Consider the following 12,757-nt stretch of genomic DNA (forward strand, 5'->3'; position numbering starts at 1 on the left):
CGGTAAAGTCACTCTTTGAACTGAAATCCTCAGCTTAAGCCCTGCTGTGCTGGGTGAATTCAACAAGAAGGAGCAGGGCTGTGGATTCACGCTGCTGCCTCCGGAGCTGTTTGCTCTGCTGGTGACTCATTTCAAGTGCAGGATCAGGGGAACGACTGTGCCAGGGTCTGCCCTCATGAGAAATGTGGAATCTGTTGGCAGAATTGCTCCAACTCTGTGTAGCAGAAAGAGCACGCCAGCCCTTGGGAGAAAAGAGTGCTGTTTGAATTTTCACTTCCCTCTCGTTTGGGTAGTAGAGAGGATTGAACTCTTCCAGCTCAGTCACGAATGCACTTGAGGTACCTACCATGTCCTGATCATGACATAATTCTCAAGCTCTGCTTGAGGGGGAAAATAGACAGAAAACAGGACAGCAAGAAACAGAAATAAAATGTGGATAGAGAGACACAAGAAAATAAGAGAAATCCTAGTAATAAAATACTGTACTAATGAGGCAGCACACTTATGCTGAGATCCTTGCCCAGGGTATAAGTTTTTCTGTCTCTTAACCTGCAGCACAGATTCTGCAGCGGGTGGTGTACATTATTCTGTAGCTGTTAATCCTCATGTGGTTTATGTCCTCCCTGTGCAGGTAGGCAATTACAACAGCTTATTCTACATTTTTGGTAGCACAAAACCTAGAAATGGAACCTACCATTGCTTTGCCCGAAACTTTGTGAAAAACGTGACTTTCTGGTTTTGGAACTGTGGGTTTGACAGTGGATGGGTTTTTTGTGTTTTTGTGGGTTTTATTAGGTGCTTGTTTGTTGTTGTGCTTTGTTGATCAGGTGAAAGTGAGTGTTGCTGTGTTCTGTCCAAATCTTCTTGCAGCTTACACACCTATCACTGCAATGTCTGCACACCTTTTAAAATATTCATCTTCACACCAGCAGCAGTGGAACACACAACTCCTGCAGTTCTGTGGTTGCAAACATAGACTCCTAGAACCATTTAGGTAGGAATAGACCTTTAAGGTTATGGAGTCCAACTATTAACCTAGCACTGCCAAGGCTACCACTAAATGATGTTCTTAAATCTGACACAGAGCAAGTAAGTCCTCTCAGAAATCACTGTGTAAACACATGGTATCTCCCTGGCTCACTCTGCAGACTGAGAACTGTCACAGGAATGTCTGGATCGATGTTCTCTTGCTCCTGTGTTGAGGTTCTGTGGTCTGGCTGCTCCCAGTCTCCCCACCTGTTATTCCAGGGCTCTGAGGACACTGGGACAGGCACTCCCTACTTCTCCTCTCAAAACAATCTCGCAGCACCAAGGCCACACTTCAAAGCTGCCTGCAGTCCACAGAACCTTTTCTTTCAGCTCAAGACACATTTATGGTTTTTACAGAAAGAAAGATGGCTTTTGACATTGAAGTTCATAGTGAGTTTTAGAGAACAAAAAATGATTCTTCCTGACAGAACCAGCCTTTTCTGGAGCTGTGGAGATTCCTTCTGAACCTGCCTGTAATTAAACAGCAGAGTGTCTTATTAGGCACACAGAGCAGTTCCTCAGATGGTGTAAATTGTCAAAATCTCCCTTGATTTCAGAGGAACTATGACAACTTATAGGAGTTATAGATTAGTCTTAGTTCACCAGCAGCAGTTTGAGATATGCAGAACTTAATTAACAGCAAAAGTGCAAAAAACCATAAAGGCATATCAGAATGTGGTTTGGGTTTCTCTGAGTATTCATATATTTAATTAAGAAAAGTCTATTTTGTTGTCTTGATGTCTCAATAAATTGTTAGGGTTTTTCATCTCAATATTTTGGCTCTGGCTCAAAATGTGTTACAGAGTCAGAAATGTAGGGATGAAATATGGATACACTTGGAGCTGAGTTTTGTGCATTAGAACTCAGTTAAGGCATTCCTGCCTTCTGCTGGCAGTGCCTGCCTTGTCCTGGGGTATTCTTGTTTCCAGATGTCAGGGGAGGACTTGCTGCTTGTGGTGCACTTAAGCATGAAGTGCTGATTTGCAACAACATCAACAGCAAAAATGCTGCCCAGTCCTCAAGTAAAATTCTAAAATGTAAATAACATCTGGATTCCCTCACTGCTGGCTTTCTCCAGCTATGTAATCTCTTTTCCAGCTTCTATTATCCCTTCATTATGTCTGGACACACTTGTACTGATGATAAAGGCAAATCAGTGCATACCAGCTCTGTAGTGACTTTTGTCTTAGGCTTTTATTCCTCTGTAAGGTAACTTTGATACCCCAGTGTGGCTTTGTTCCTGTACAGCTTTGGAGGTATTGGTTTCAGAGAGTGTGCTGATAGAAACTGATGTGGAAATATCTGTTAAACCAACACACATTCATTTACATCTGGCATTAGAGCTGCTCCACGTGTCTCTAATTACATTACTGTTTTATGTCTTAGGTGCTTATTCAGCTATGAAAATATAAACTGCAGTGTTTTAAATACTCCTATTGAGATACCATCAAAGCAAAAATTGGGTTTGTGCTTAATCCACAGCCTGACCTTTGTCACCACTTCCCATTTGACACTGAGACAAGGGTTCCCGATGAGTGAGAGATGGGTGTCTGTGTGTATCCATCAAGCCTTCTGGGCTCTGCCCCACAATTTCCTAACAGAATCCTTCCCAGCTTCTGCTTTGGCCTGAAGGAGCTGGCAGCTCCTGGGAAGTAGAAGGGGGCAGGGCTGGAGCTTGGAGAGAGAGGAGCTTTTTCCCAGGCCACACTTAAGGGCAGCAGGAGAGACTAAAGCAGGAGCAGATTTAAGCGCTGCTCAGCCCCCTTGGGTTTGTTGTTTGTCCCTGTAACATGTGACACTGTGTAAGAGCTGTGTCCCCAAAAGTTTAAGTAGCATGGTAGTAGCAATCACAGGGTGAAGGGAAAAATTTTGGAGCACTGTACAGGGGGGTTTTGAACCTTGTACAGGGGACTTTGGAATCCTGTACATGGGGGTCAGGGGTTCCAAGATGGAGGGATTTGGGCGTGCCCCGTCCTTCTTCTTTCTTCTCCCTGGCATCCATGTCCAGGATGATGTTGGCACTTGTGGATTGGTTCATGGTGAAGGTGCACTTGTTAATAAGGACGAAAGGTATTGGGAATAAAGGGTAAATATGTTGTGCGTAGTTTTTACTATAAAAGACACAGCTGCCCCGTGGGCGGGGGAGAGTGCATTGGGCTGCCTTGCTGACCAGATCTCGGCTGGGCAGACAGAAAGCTTTGTAGATAAGAAATAACAAACAAAATCGAAGACCGAAAACTCGAGAGTCCAGATTTGTCCTTTGAAGCACGGGCTGCCCAGAACCACCTTACCCATATCGGGGCAGAGACGGAACAGTGAACCCTGATACCTGGCCTCCCTGGGTGGGCTGCAAGTGGTGAGCTGCAAGCAGCGGGCTGCAAAAGAGAGCAGCCAGGTGGGCAGCGCCCGAGCGGGCAGTTCCCGGAGCTGGACTCGTTCCCAGGAGAGCGCTGATAACTCCTTGGGAAGGCAGCCAGAAGAGTCTGAAGAAGTAGCAGCCGCTGAGAACATCGCATTCCGCTTCTGCTCATACCAGAACAGCCCGGATCGGAATCAGAAAGGCGCCTCTGAATCCATCTCCTGCGACCTGCTGGATGGGAATTGGGAGCCTTCAGACTGCTCAAGTTCGGTGAGAAGGTCAAAAACTAAGAACATGGGGAACACACACAAGAACAAACAGAAACATTGTCAGCCTTACAAGGCGTGATAGAAGCGTACGCAGAGGGGGTTTATAAGAAAGAGCTCAAGGAATTACTGTTGTGGGTGAGGTTTAATTATCCATTTTCAGAGACCCGCTTGTTGTTTGAACCGGGTTTCTGGCAGGAAGTTAATAGACAAATATATCTCTTAGCTACAAGAAAGGATGAGACGGCTTTAAAACTGCTGTCTCCGGCAAGGACCGTGTTGGAGGCTATCTGGGCTAAATCGGTCGCAGCCGGCGGGGGGAGCGCGGAAGCGGTGCGGCACACGAGTTTTGCTGCGGGTTTTGCGAGCGCAGCACCGGGGCAGCAGCGGCCTCGGCTGGCGCGGTGCCAAAGACACGCGCGGGACACGCGGGATGTCCGGGAAGGGCTCCCAAATCACAGCGTCCGTGCCAGACGCGGGCAGCAAGCTCGGAGCGGCTGCAGGGCTCCGCGAGGCACTGGCAGGTCGCCGTGGGAGATGCACGGCGGCGATGCAGGACGCGGACGTGGAGCCGCGGCGATCCGCTCGCACCGCGGAGCGAGTGCAGGCATGGGCAGAGCCAGGGCTGCACGCACGGGCAGGGGCCGTGGATACAGCGTCGGAGGAGGAGGAGAGGGAGTCAGGAACTGACACTGGAGAGGAGACGTCAGAGGAGGAGCGGGACGGAGACAGTGATGTCAGTCTAGGGGAGACAGGAAACATTCCTGAGAGTGCGCACACGCGGAAAATGCGGACGGAGCGCGGTCGGGGGCGGGTCTGATCCCCTGTGACATCTCGGGGGAGGAGGGGCCGTTCTTGGGGTTCCATATCCCGGGGGTCCACCCCCTCTCCGGCTCCGGTTTCCTCGGTTCCAATCCCTGTGGCCCAAACCTCTCCCATCCCAGGGAGGTGTTCATGTGTCCAGCCTCCACGGCTAGCTCAGCCAGGATCCGTGCAGGCTCGGTTCCAGCCATCACCGCTGCCGCACCCGGCGGACGCGGCTGAGGAGCCGATCGAGTGCGTGACGTCATCGCGGCTGCCCAGGCCCGTGACAGCGCCACCCAGTGGCGGGATGACGGAAATGCAGGGCAGGGCCACAGCGCCGTCTCGTGGCCAGACTGCAACAATGCAGCGGTTTTCTCCAGCGGCGTGTGAAAAGAAAACCACATCAAAGAAAATAACAACAGCACAACGAATGAGTTACCCGTCGACTTCGGAATTTGAAGATACATCACATGAAGAGCAACTACAAGGAGAAGACATGATACAAATCACAGCATTGAAGGGAATTCCAGCATGGATGTTTTGGGCAGCAGAAGCAGCAAAGAGTTTTCTGTGTTGGTTTGATACAGCAAGGAAGACACAGCCACAAGAATTTCAAATTCCTCTTTCAGACTTGAAAGTGAGGCCAAAAACCTCAAGTCAAAGAATATGGACCAGGAAATCACTGATGACCTCAAAGACTCCACTGTTTATGCAGTTGCCAATGGAGTTTCCAGAGGAGGAAGAACAACAACCAGTGAAGACGATGGATTGGAAACGCATCAGGAGAGCGTTGTCCAAAGAGAAGGATTTGCTACAAGGATCAGGAGATCTGACAATGCCAGTGACATATGACGCACAGGGCCGGAATCCGAGGTGGGAAAGGATGAGTCACGATGTGATCAAAGACTTAGCAAGGGCCGTTAAGCACAATGGGTTGGATTCACAATATTTCAAACAACTCCTGAAGGGGACATTTAACATGTATGACCTTACACCATTTGATATTCGAAGCCTTGTGTCAATGCTCCTCACAGACACACAGAATCTCATCTGGGAAAGAAGATGGCGAAGGCATCTCACGGAGTTGAGGAACGGTTATCAAGGTGGGCCAAACGCGAAGCTCACCGAGGCACAGTTGGCAGGAGATCCTCCAGACGACAATCCAGCAGAACAAGCCGTACGACTTCCGAGGCGAGTGCTGAATGACATCAAGGAGGCGGCGCGAAGAGCGATCCTGCAGATCGCTCCAGCGGGAGTTCCAGACATCCCATTCTCAACCATCAGGCAAGGTCCCACAGAACCATACACATCATTTATAGATCGACTCTCGCAAGCTGTGGATCGGCAGGTGACGATCGAGGGTGCGAAGCAACCTCTTCTGGAAAGTCTAGCCTTCAGCAATGCCAACCCGGATTGCCAACGGGTCATCATCGCAATGCCAGGACGACCATCCTTGGCAGAGATGGTGGAGGCATGCAGCAAGGTGGGAACACCTCAGCATATTGCGTCGATCGTGAAGGATGAGTTGAGAAGAGAATGGGAAGAACAGATGAAAGAACACTCGGGAAAACAGTCGGAAGAAAATGTGCTGGAGGAAATGTTTCAACAGCAAAATGAAATGAGAGACAAAGTTCTTGCAGTCATCCAGAAGAAGAACAATCCATCAGGAGGACGATGCTACAAGTGTGGAGCGTTTGGACACAGGAAGAAGAATTGTCCACAGGTGCACGCACAAGTGAAGGCACGAAAATTGTAAAAACCACCCTGTCACAACTGCCAGGCAACCACAGCAACCAGCCCATCGCAGCAATTCAAACAGGCGTCTGAGAAAAAACAGGTCAGGAGATTTCTTCAAGAGCAGGATGGAAAACTTCTGAATTCTCACAGTGCTTTATCCAGTTTCTTAACAGAGCAACTCCACAGAAAATGCAGCAGATGTTGTATGGGGCACTTCACCCAACTCTTCCACAGGCCATTTCCACAGAATCTTCATCAGAAAAGTGAGAAAGCACCAAGTCTTTAACCAAGATGAAAAAAAAAAAAGAACCCTATGCAAATTAATGTTACGCTAAATATGATATAGATAGAATTCTTCTATTGTGAAAAATTATTGCCAGGGAGACAAAATGTCATGTAAAGATGAAAGTATTAGTAAAGATTCAATTACCCAAGGTGTCTTGGAAGACAGAGCATTTGGGAAAGGTCAGTCAGATCCTGTTGTGGGGTCATCAGTTGTTACCCCATGATTCAAAGTTTTAAGAATTATTGATATTGAGTTTATAACCTTTGTTATTTTTGTTTTTTGTAAGTAATGCTGATAGATAGTGATTGTTGTTAATGTTGGATGAATGCTTTGGGTAGGTTGTGTTAACTCCTTCAAGCACTTCTTGTGGATGAGTTGATTTTGTGGTGTGAGTCTTCATATTTTTGTGATGAGAATTGTTGGTGTGTTGTAACATTTGCAGCCAGCTTTCGTGTGTTTTCGTATCTCCTTGTGCAATCACCTGCAAATCACGTGTTTCTTCAGGATCCTGTCTTTCTTTATTTCCTAACTATTTATATGTTTCTGACGGTTTTTTATCCAGATTGCCCGTCTTGTGGTTCTTTTAATTATTATTTCAGAAGTACTCCAACAGAGAATTCAAGAAGTTTGCTGTGTTTGGAGAATCTCTATCCTGACGGAGGCTTTGGAAGGGATTTGGTTGTTTGCTGGTTTGATTGGTTTGTAACCCTAAGGTTTCTTGTTTATAACTGTTGTTTTTAAGAGTTTTGTTTTAAAAATGTGTTAAGTGATACCCACCAATTAGAGTTTGGGCTCTGGCCAAGTTCTGACTCTATTTGGATGGAGTGATTGACGATCAACCCACATGTTTTCTGCCTGAAAAAGTATTCAAGTCCTTTTGACTTGGCGATTTGACCATCTATGACAGCTGAGCCTATTTTCAGAGGGAATGCGGAGAAGCATGAATCCCGACATGATTTCTCCAATTTTCTGTTGTTTTAAGGTTTATCAGCTGTCGCAGACTCTGGGATGAGAGTTCAGTGTTGTAGTGTTTAGTAATTGTATGATCTTGTATGTGTTGTTGATTGTGTGTATTATCTGAATTAATTCCTAATTACTGTTATCTTACATTTCTCTATGTAACATCGCAAAAAGGAACCAGGACCTATTCTTCACCTCCAGGATTTTGAGAAAATCTTTCAGTCCCTGTGGGGACGTGGGATTTGTTTGTGTTTTAACAGGCGCAAAGTCCAGATGGATTTCAATGAAGAATGCAAAACTCTATCGAGAGCAAGAAAACATTGACCATTTGATAAGCAGAGAAGACACACAGATGTGGACTGTGCAGAGATTCCAACCCTTGTGCTTCACCCACAGAAGATTGTGGACTTTGGGTTTTTCATGGGTGTGGGAATCAGTGACATTGCTGAGTTTTTGTTGGATGATAGTTTTTTATATTTTAATTTAATTTTTAATTCTTCTGCTCCTTTTGGCCATGCATTTTTTCAGTGCATGTGGCAGGCCTTGAATAAGGCTGCCAAAGAGGTGTTTTTGTGGCAAAGAGAAAGGGGAGATGTCAGAACCCAGGGCATCTCTCTGGATGCCCTGGATGGCTCAAAGCCCTGGCAGCGGCTCAGAGACCCTGGCAGGAAGCCAAAGACACCTGGAAATTCGATCTTAATTCGTGGAGCAAGTTGCCAACCTTATACGAAGAATTACAGGTCACAAAAGTTTAAGTAGCATGGTAGTAGCAATCACAGGGTGAAGGGAAAAATTTTGGAGCACTGTACAGGGGGGTTTTGAACCTTGTACAGGGGACTTTGGAATCCTGTACATGGGGGTCAGGGGTTCCAAGATGGAGGGATTTGGGCGTGCCCCGTCCTTCTTCTTTCTTCTCCCTGGCATCCCTGTTCAGCATGATGTTGGCACTTGTGGATTGGTTCATGGTGAAGGTGCACTTGTTAATAAGGACGAAAGGTATTGGGAATAAAGGGTAAATATGTTGTGCGTAGTTTTTACTATAAAAGACACAGCTGCCCCGTGGGCGGGGGAGAGTGCATTGGGCTGCCTTGCTGACCAGATCTCGGCTGGGCAGACAGAAAGCTTTGTAGATAAGAAATAATAAACAAAATCGAAGACCGAAAACTCGGGAGTCCAGATTCGTCCTTTGAAGCATGGGCTGCCCAGAACCACCTTACCCATGTCGGGGCAGAGACGGAACAGTGAACCCCGACAGCTTGGGACATTTCTCTCTGTGTGACACCAGCATTCTGCTGCCATGTCTGAGCTGTGGCAGGGCTGCTAAGGACGGTAAGGGAAAGGGGGCTGCTGGCAGAAAGCAATGCAGGCCAGCTGCTGGCAGAGCAATTATCATCAACATTTTCATGCTTAAAATGAAGTGATGGCTTGCAAATCTCAAACCCAAGCGTTTCTTCTTTGATTATTAAAAACAAAGGGGCTTGATCTCTTGGTTTGATGTATTAAGTGATTTTTTTTTTTAAAGAAATTTTGAGTTAGTCAAACTGGAATGATTCATAAAGTAGCTTAATTAGACCAGAGCTCCAGTGGGAGTCCCCTTTAACACATCTACAGAGCCTCTTTTAATACTCTAATCCGCCTCTGAATTAAAGGTGAAACCAGGAGTGGTAGTTTCAAAGGAGGAGCTACAAAGAACATTTATCTTTCTCTTTTTGCTCTTCTGTCCTTGCCATCTAGATATCACACTTCTATCGCATTCTAAGGATGACTTTTTTCTAGGTTAGCTCGCACAAGCAGAGCTTTTTATATACCATAATTTAAAACTTAAAAAACCCTCAAAGTGAAAAATCCATTACTAAAGCACTCCCAAACTGGTGTTCTAGAATTGCTGTAATAAATGATCCTGTTGTGCAGGGTTTTGTCCTGGCAATTTAAAAAAAAAAAAATTAAGTAATCCTATTATAATTTGTTTTCTGCTTTATCTGGTGCTATAGGAAGAGGCCTTGTGCTAATGCTCCAGGAGGGTGGGAAATCCTGAAATGGGAAATGGAAGTGTGCCCTAAAGTCTATTTTTAGACAGATGTGACTAGGCTATGCTTCAAAATAAAATTTAAAAAACCCACACAGACCTGGGTTCAGCAAAAGGGAGGCTAAAGACTTGAAAATGCTCTAGTCTGATAAGGGAAATCAAGATCATAATGTTATATTTGCTTTGAACTGGCGTTCTCTAGAGATGTGAAATCTCTCTGCAGCATCTGCTAGAACAGAGTTAATAAGCTGAAGAAATGCTTTTAATGTCTCACTGCTATTGATTCCCTTTGCTTGAGGTAGGAATTGCTTACAGACTTCCAGCACGAACCCTAAAATATCAGGATGGAGGCAGAAAGAATGGTTGGGTTTTTTATTTGAATATGCAATACAGTGAAGTGTGAACAAGGCCCAGTGATCATTGCTCTCCAACCATCTTTTGACTGAGGTTTCATTTTAAAACATATTTTTCTTGTAGAAAGAAAAAAAGGTGACTTAATTAAAATGAACAAAGAAAACCATGGATGGAATAATTCAGAGAGCACTCCAAATGAATAACACCTTGATACTTAACCATTGTATTTCTTTGTCATTCTCAGTCCTACTTTACTCGAGGTACTAATGTTCAGCAGGTTGCATTTGAAAATACCTGTCATGATATTTTGGAGTTGTCTTTGCTCTCTGAAGACTTTGGGGCACTTTAGAAATAACACTCCAAATGTTGTTTGCCAATTCATACCAGTGATGTGGCTACTGCCTTGTGTGCACTTGGGTTTAAGTTTTGTGTATTTATTATTTTTAAACGTGGCAGAAATGCTGACACACTTGGAGCATGGCTTCTGTGAACTGAAATTATCACATAAAGGCTAAATACCAGTAATGGAGGTATCTGTTAGAATTTGAAGGGTAGGCTTGAAAGAAATAAATTAAATGATGAGAGGACAGTAGGTTGATATCTCTTGGTGGCATAAAGCTTTTATAAAGAGAAGTGTTTTAGGAAAGTAGATCCTATGCTAAAAGAATGGATAGGAGCAGAGCATCAGCGTGCGTGTTTGTGTGTAAATCTGTTACAGCCTGGGCTCCCATAGATGGCAATGTTGCACCACAGATGGTGTCAAGCCGAGTACCAGGGGTCTGCCAACTCATCTGTGCTGATGTACCTTAAGGAAAATTGCTGGTACAGTAAATTTGATGGTGCACTTCCCTTCAGTCAGGCTGTGACTAACACACAGTAATGCACGCCAAACCACAAAACAAAGCCTCGTTAGATGTGAAGGAAATTAATTCTGTAGGTTACGTAATTGTAGGTTGTAGGGGAAAAAGTCCCATTTTAGCTTACAGTGCTCTGTTCAGTAACCAGGTCACAGCCAGCGTGAGCCCTCCTTTAATGCAGGTGCTTGGACAAACCCGTAAGGAAAAGGACCCAAGTTTGTGGTGTCTGTCCTGGACACAGGGTTTGTAGAGATGTGTCTGGGGTACGTGAAATCCTCTGCATTTCTGATTGTATCCCCTGTTTCTTTCCTGTGGGACACATGGGCACAATTATCATTATGCTTTCCTTTCCTTTTGTGCTCTTGTGGTTTTGTTGCATTGTCACCACAAGGCTCTGACTTCCATCTGTCTCAGCCCCCTGGGTAATTGGAACACTGAAAGATCCGTGCCCCTTTAAAACAAGTTAATATCCTAAATTTCTCTCCTATACTTATTTACTGCCTGAAATCTCTCCTGCCTAAGTTGTGGAAGTACAGCTATTTTTATTACATCTCTATTCCAGCAGTGGCACTAAGGACAAGCCCCACTGTAAGTGTTGTACTCAGCCCTGGAGCTCAGGCAGTGAGGCTGACATCCCTGGCACTCCTTGTTTCACTGACTGTTTCCCAACAGAAGTGATCCAGAGAGCCTCACAGCAGCTTCTTGTTGCTGGCATCTTGGAATTCTTGACAGATTAGGAAAGAAAAGTAACCAACAGGAACAGAAACCAGAGATAAAAAAAAAAAAAAGGAGTAGAGAAAACCCCCCAACTTTTGTCCAGAATGTGAATATGGGCTATCAAACACTTTACTGTATGAGTGGGTTTTTTTGGTTTGGTTTTTTTTTTTTTTTTGGTTTTTTTTTTTTTTTTTTTAACTCTGAATTCAATTTTCCATCCAGGTTTTGTACCTAAAGCCAAGTCTCCTCCTGGGCATCCAGATGCTTCCCTAGGGGCTCTCCTGTTGCTGATGTGGCAGTCTGTGCTGGCAGCCAGGGCCTCCTCTCTGGAGCCACACGTCTCATCTTCTGCTCTCTGCTACTTCAGGAATCTGGAAAGAGCAGGGAAGAGCAGGTTGTGGCAGGCTGCACTAGCCAGGGTCCCAAAATAGGTGGATGCAATGAAAGAGAAGAATTACAGGAAACTCAGGTCTGTGCCCTGTAAATGACAGTTTTCAGCTCTTAACTCGTGTGATGTTTGGTAGAGTGGGTTTTCTGCATGTCTGTGGAGTTCACATCCCATTAATTGTGAGTTAATGACACCTCATGGTATTTGTAGCCATCAATCTGCATGATCCTGATTTAACATGGAGCACACAGTGGAGTATTTCTGCCCAACCATTTCTTGGATTTCAATATTTGTGTGTTCTCAACAGACATATTGTTTAACACTGGTTAAAAAAGTAAACATTTACAGCTTCTATAAACACAGCAGGGACAATAAACATTTCCCAACACACCCCTATATTGCTAAATACAAGAATACATACATTAGACCCAAAAGGACAGTTAGAAAGGAGCTCTGATAAATTTATTTGAGGCTTTCTAGAATGACATGAACACTTGACATCTTTAATAACACATTTTTCAATAATCAATAACTATCCAACACAGCTGTTCTTTGTGTTGCTGTTGTTATTTGGCTGCTAATAAGTCATTGGCAGTGACATTCCAGTGCAGAATGCTTATGGAAAATGAAGATGAGTCAGCAGCACATATTGCAAACTGATGTCAGTCATAAATAGGAGTAGTGCTTACGGCAGTGGATCTGTCTCCCATCAAGCAGGAATGAGGTGTGGAGTAAGGACATGAGGATGTTCTCCAGAGCTCTGCTCTGCATAACTACAGCCCGTTTGCATGACCTTGGGGGTTTGGATAATCCCCTGTAACCGGGATGTAAGAATTTCAGGTTCCTTGTAAAGCTCTGTATTTTGAGAGGCTTTGCACACGTTGGTGAGAAGAATTATAACACCACTTCCAGAACTATTGAAATGCTGCCAACAGAATTATTGTTGGAAGAGGAAAACTTAATGTTTGGGTCAG

Source organism: Passer domesticus, chromosome 4, assembly GCF_036417665.1.
Source record: "Passer domesticus isolate bPasDom1 chromosome 4, bPasDom1.hap1, whole genome shotgun sequence".
In the NCBI taxonomy this organism is placed as follows: Eukaryota; Metazoa; Chordata; class Aves; order Passeriformes; family Passeridae; genus Passer; species Passer domesticus.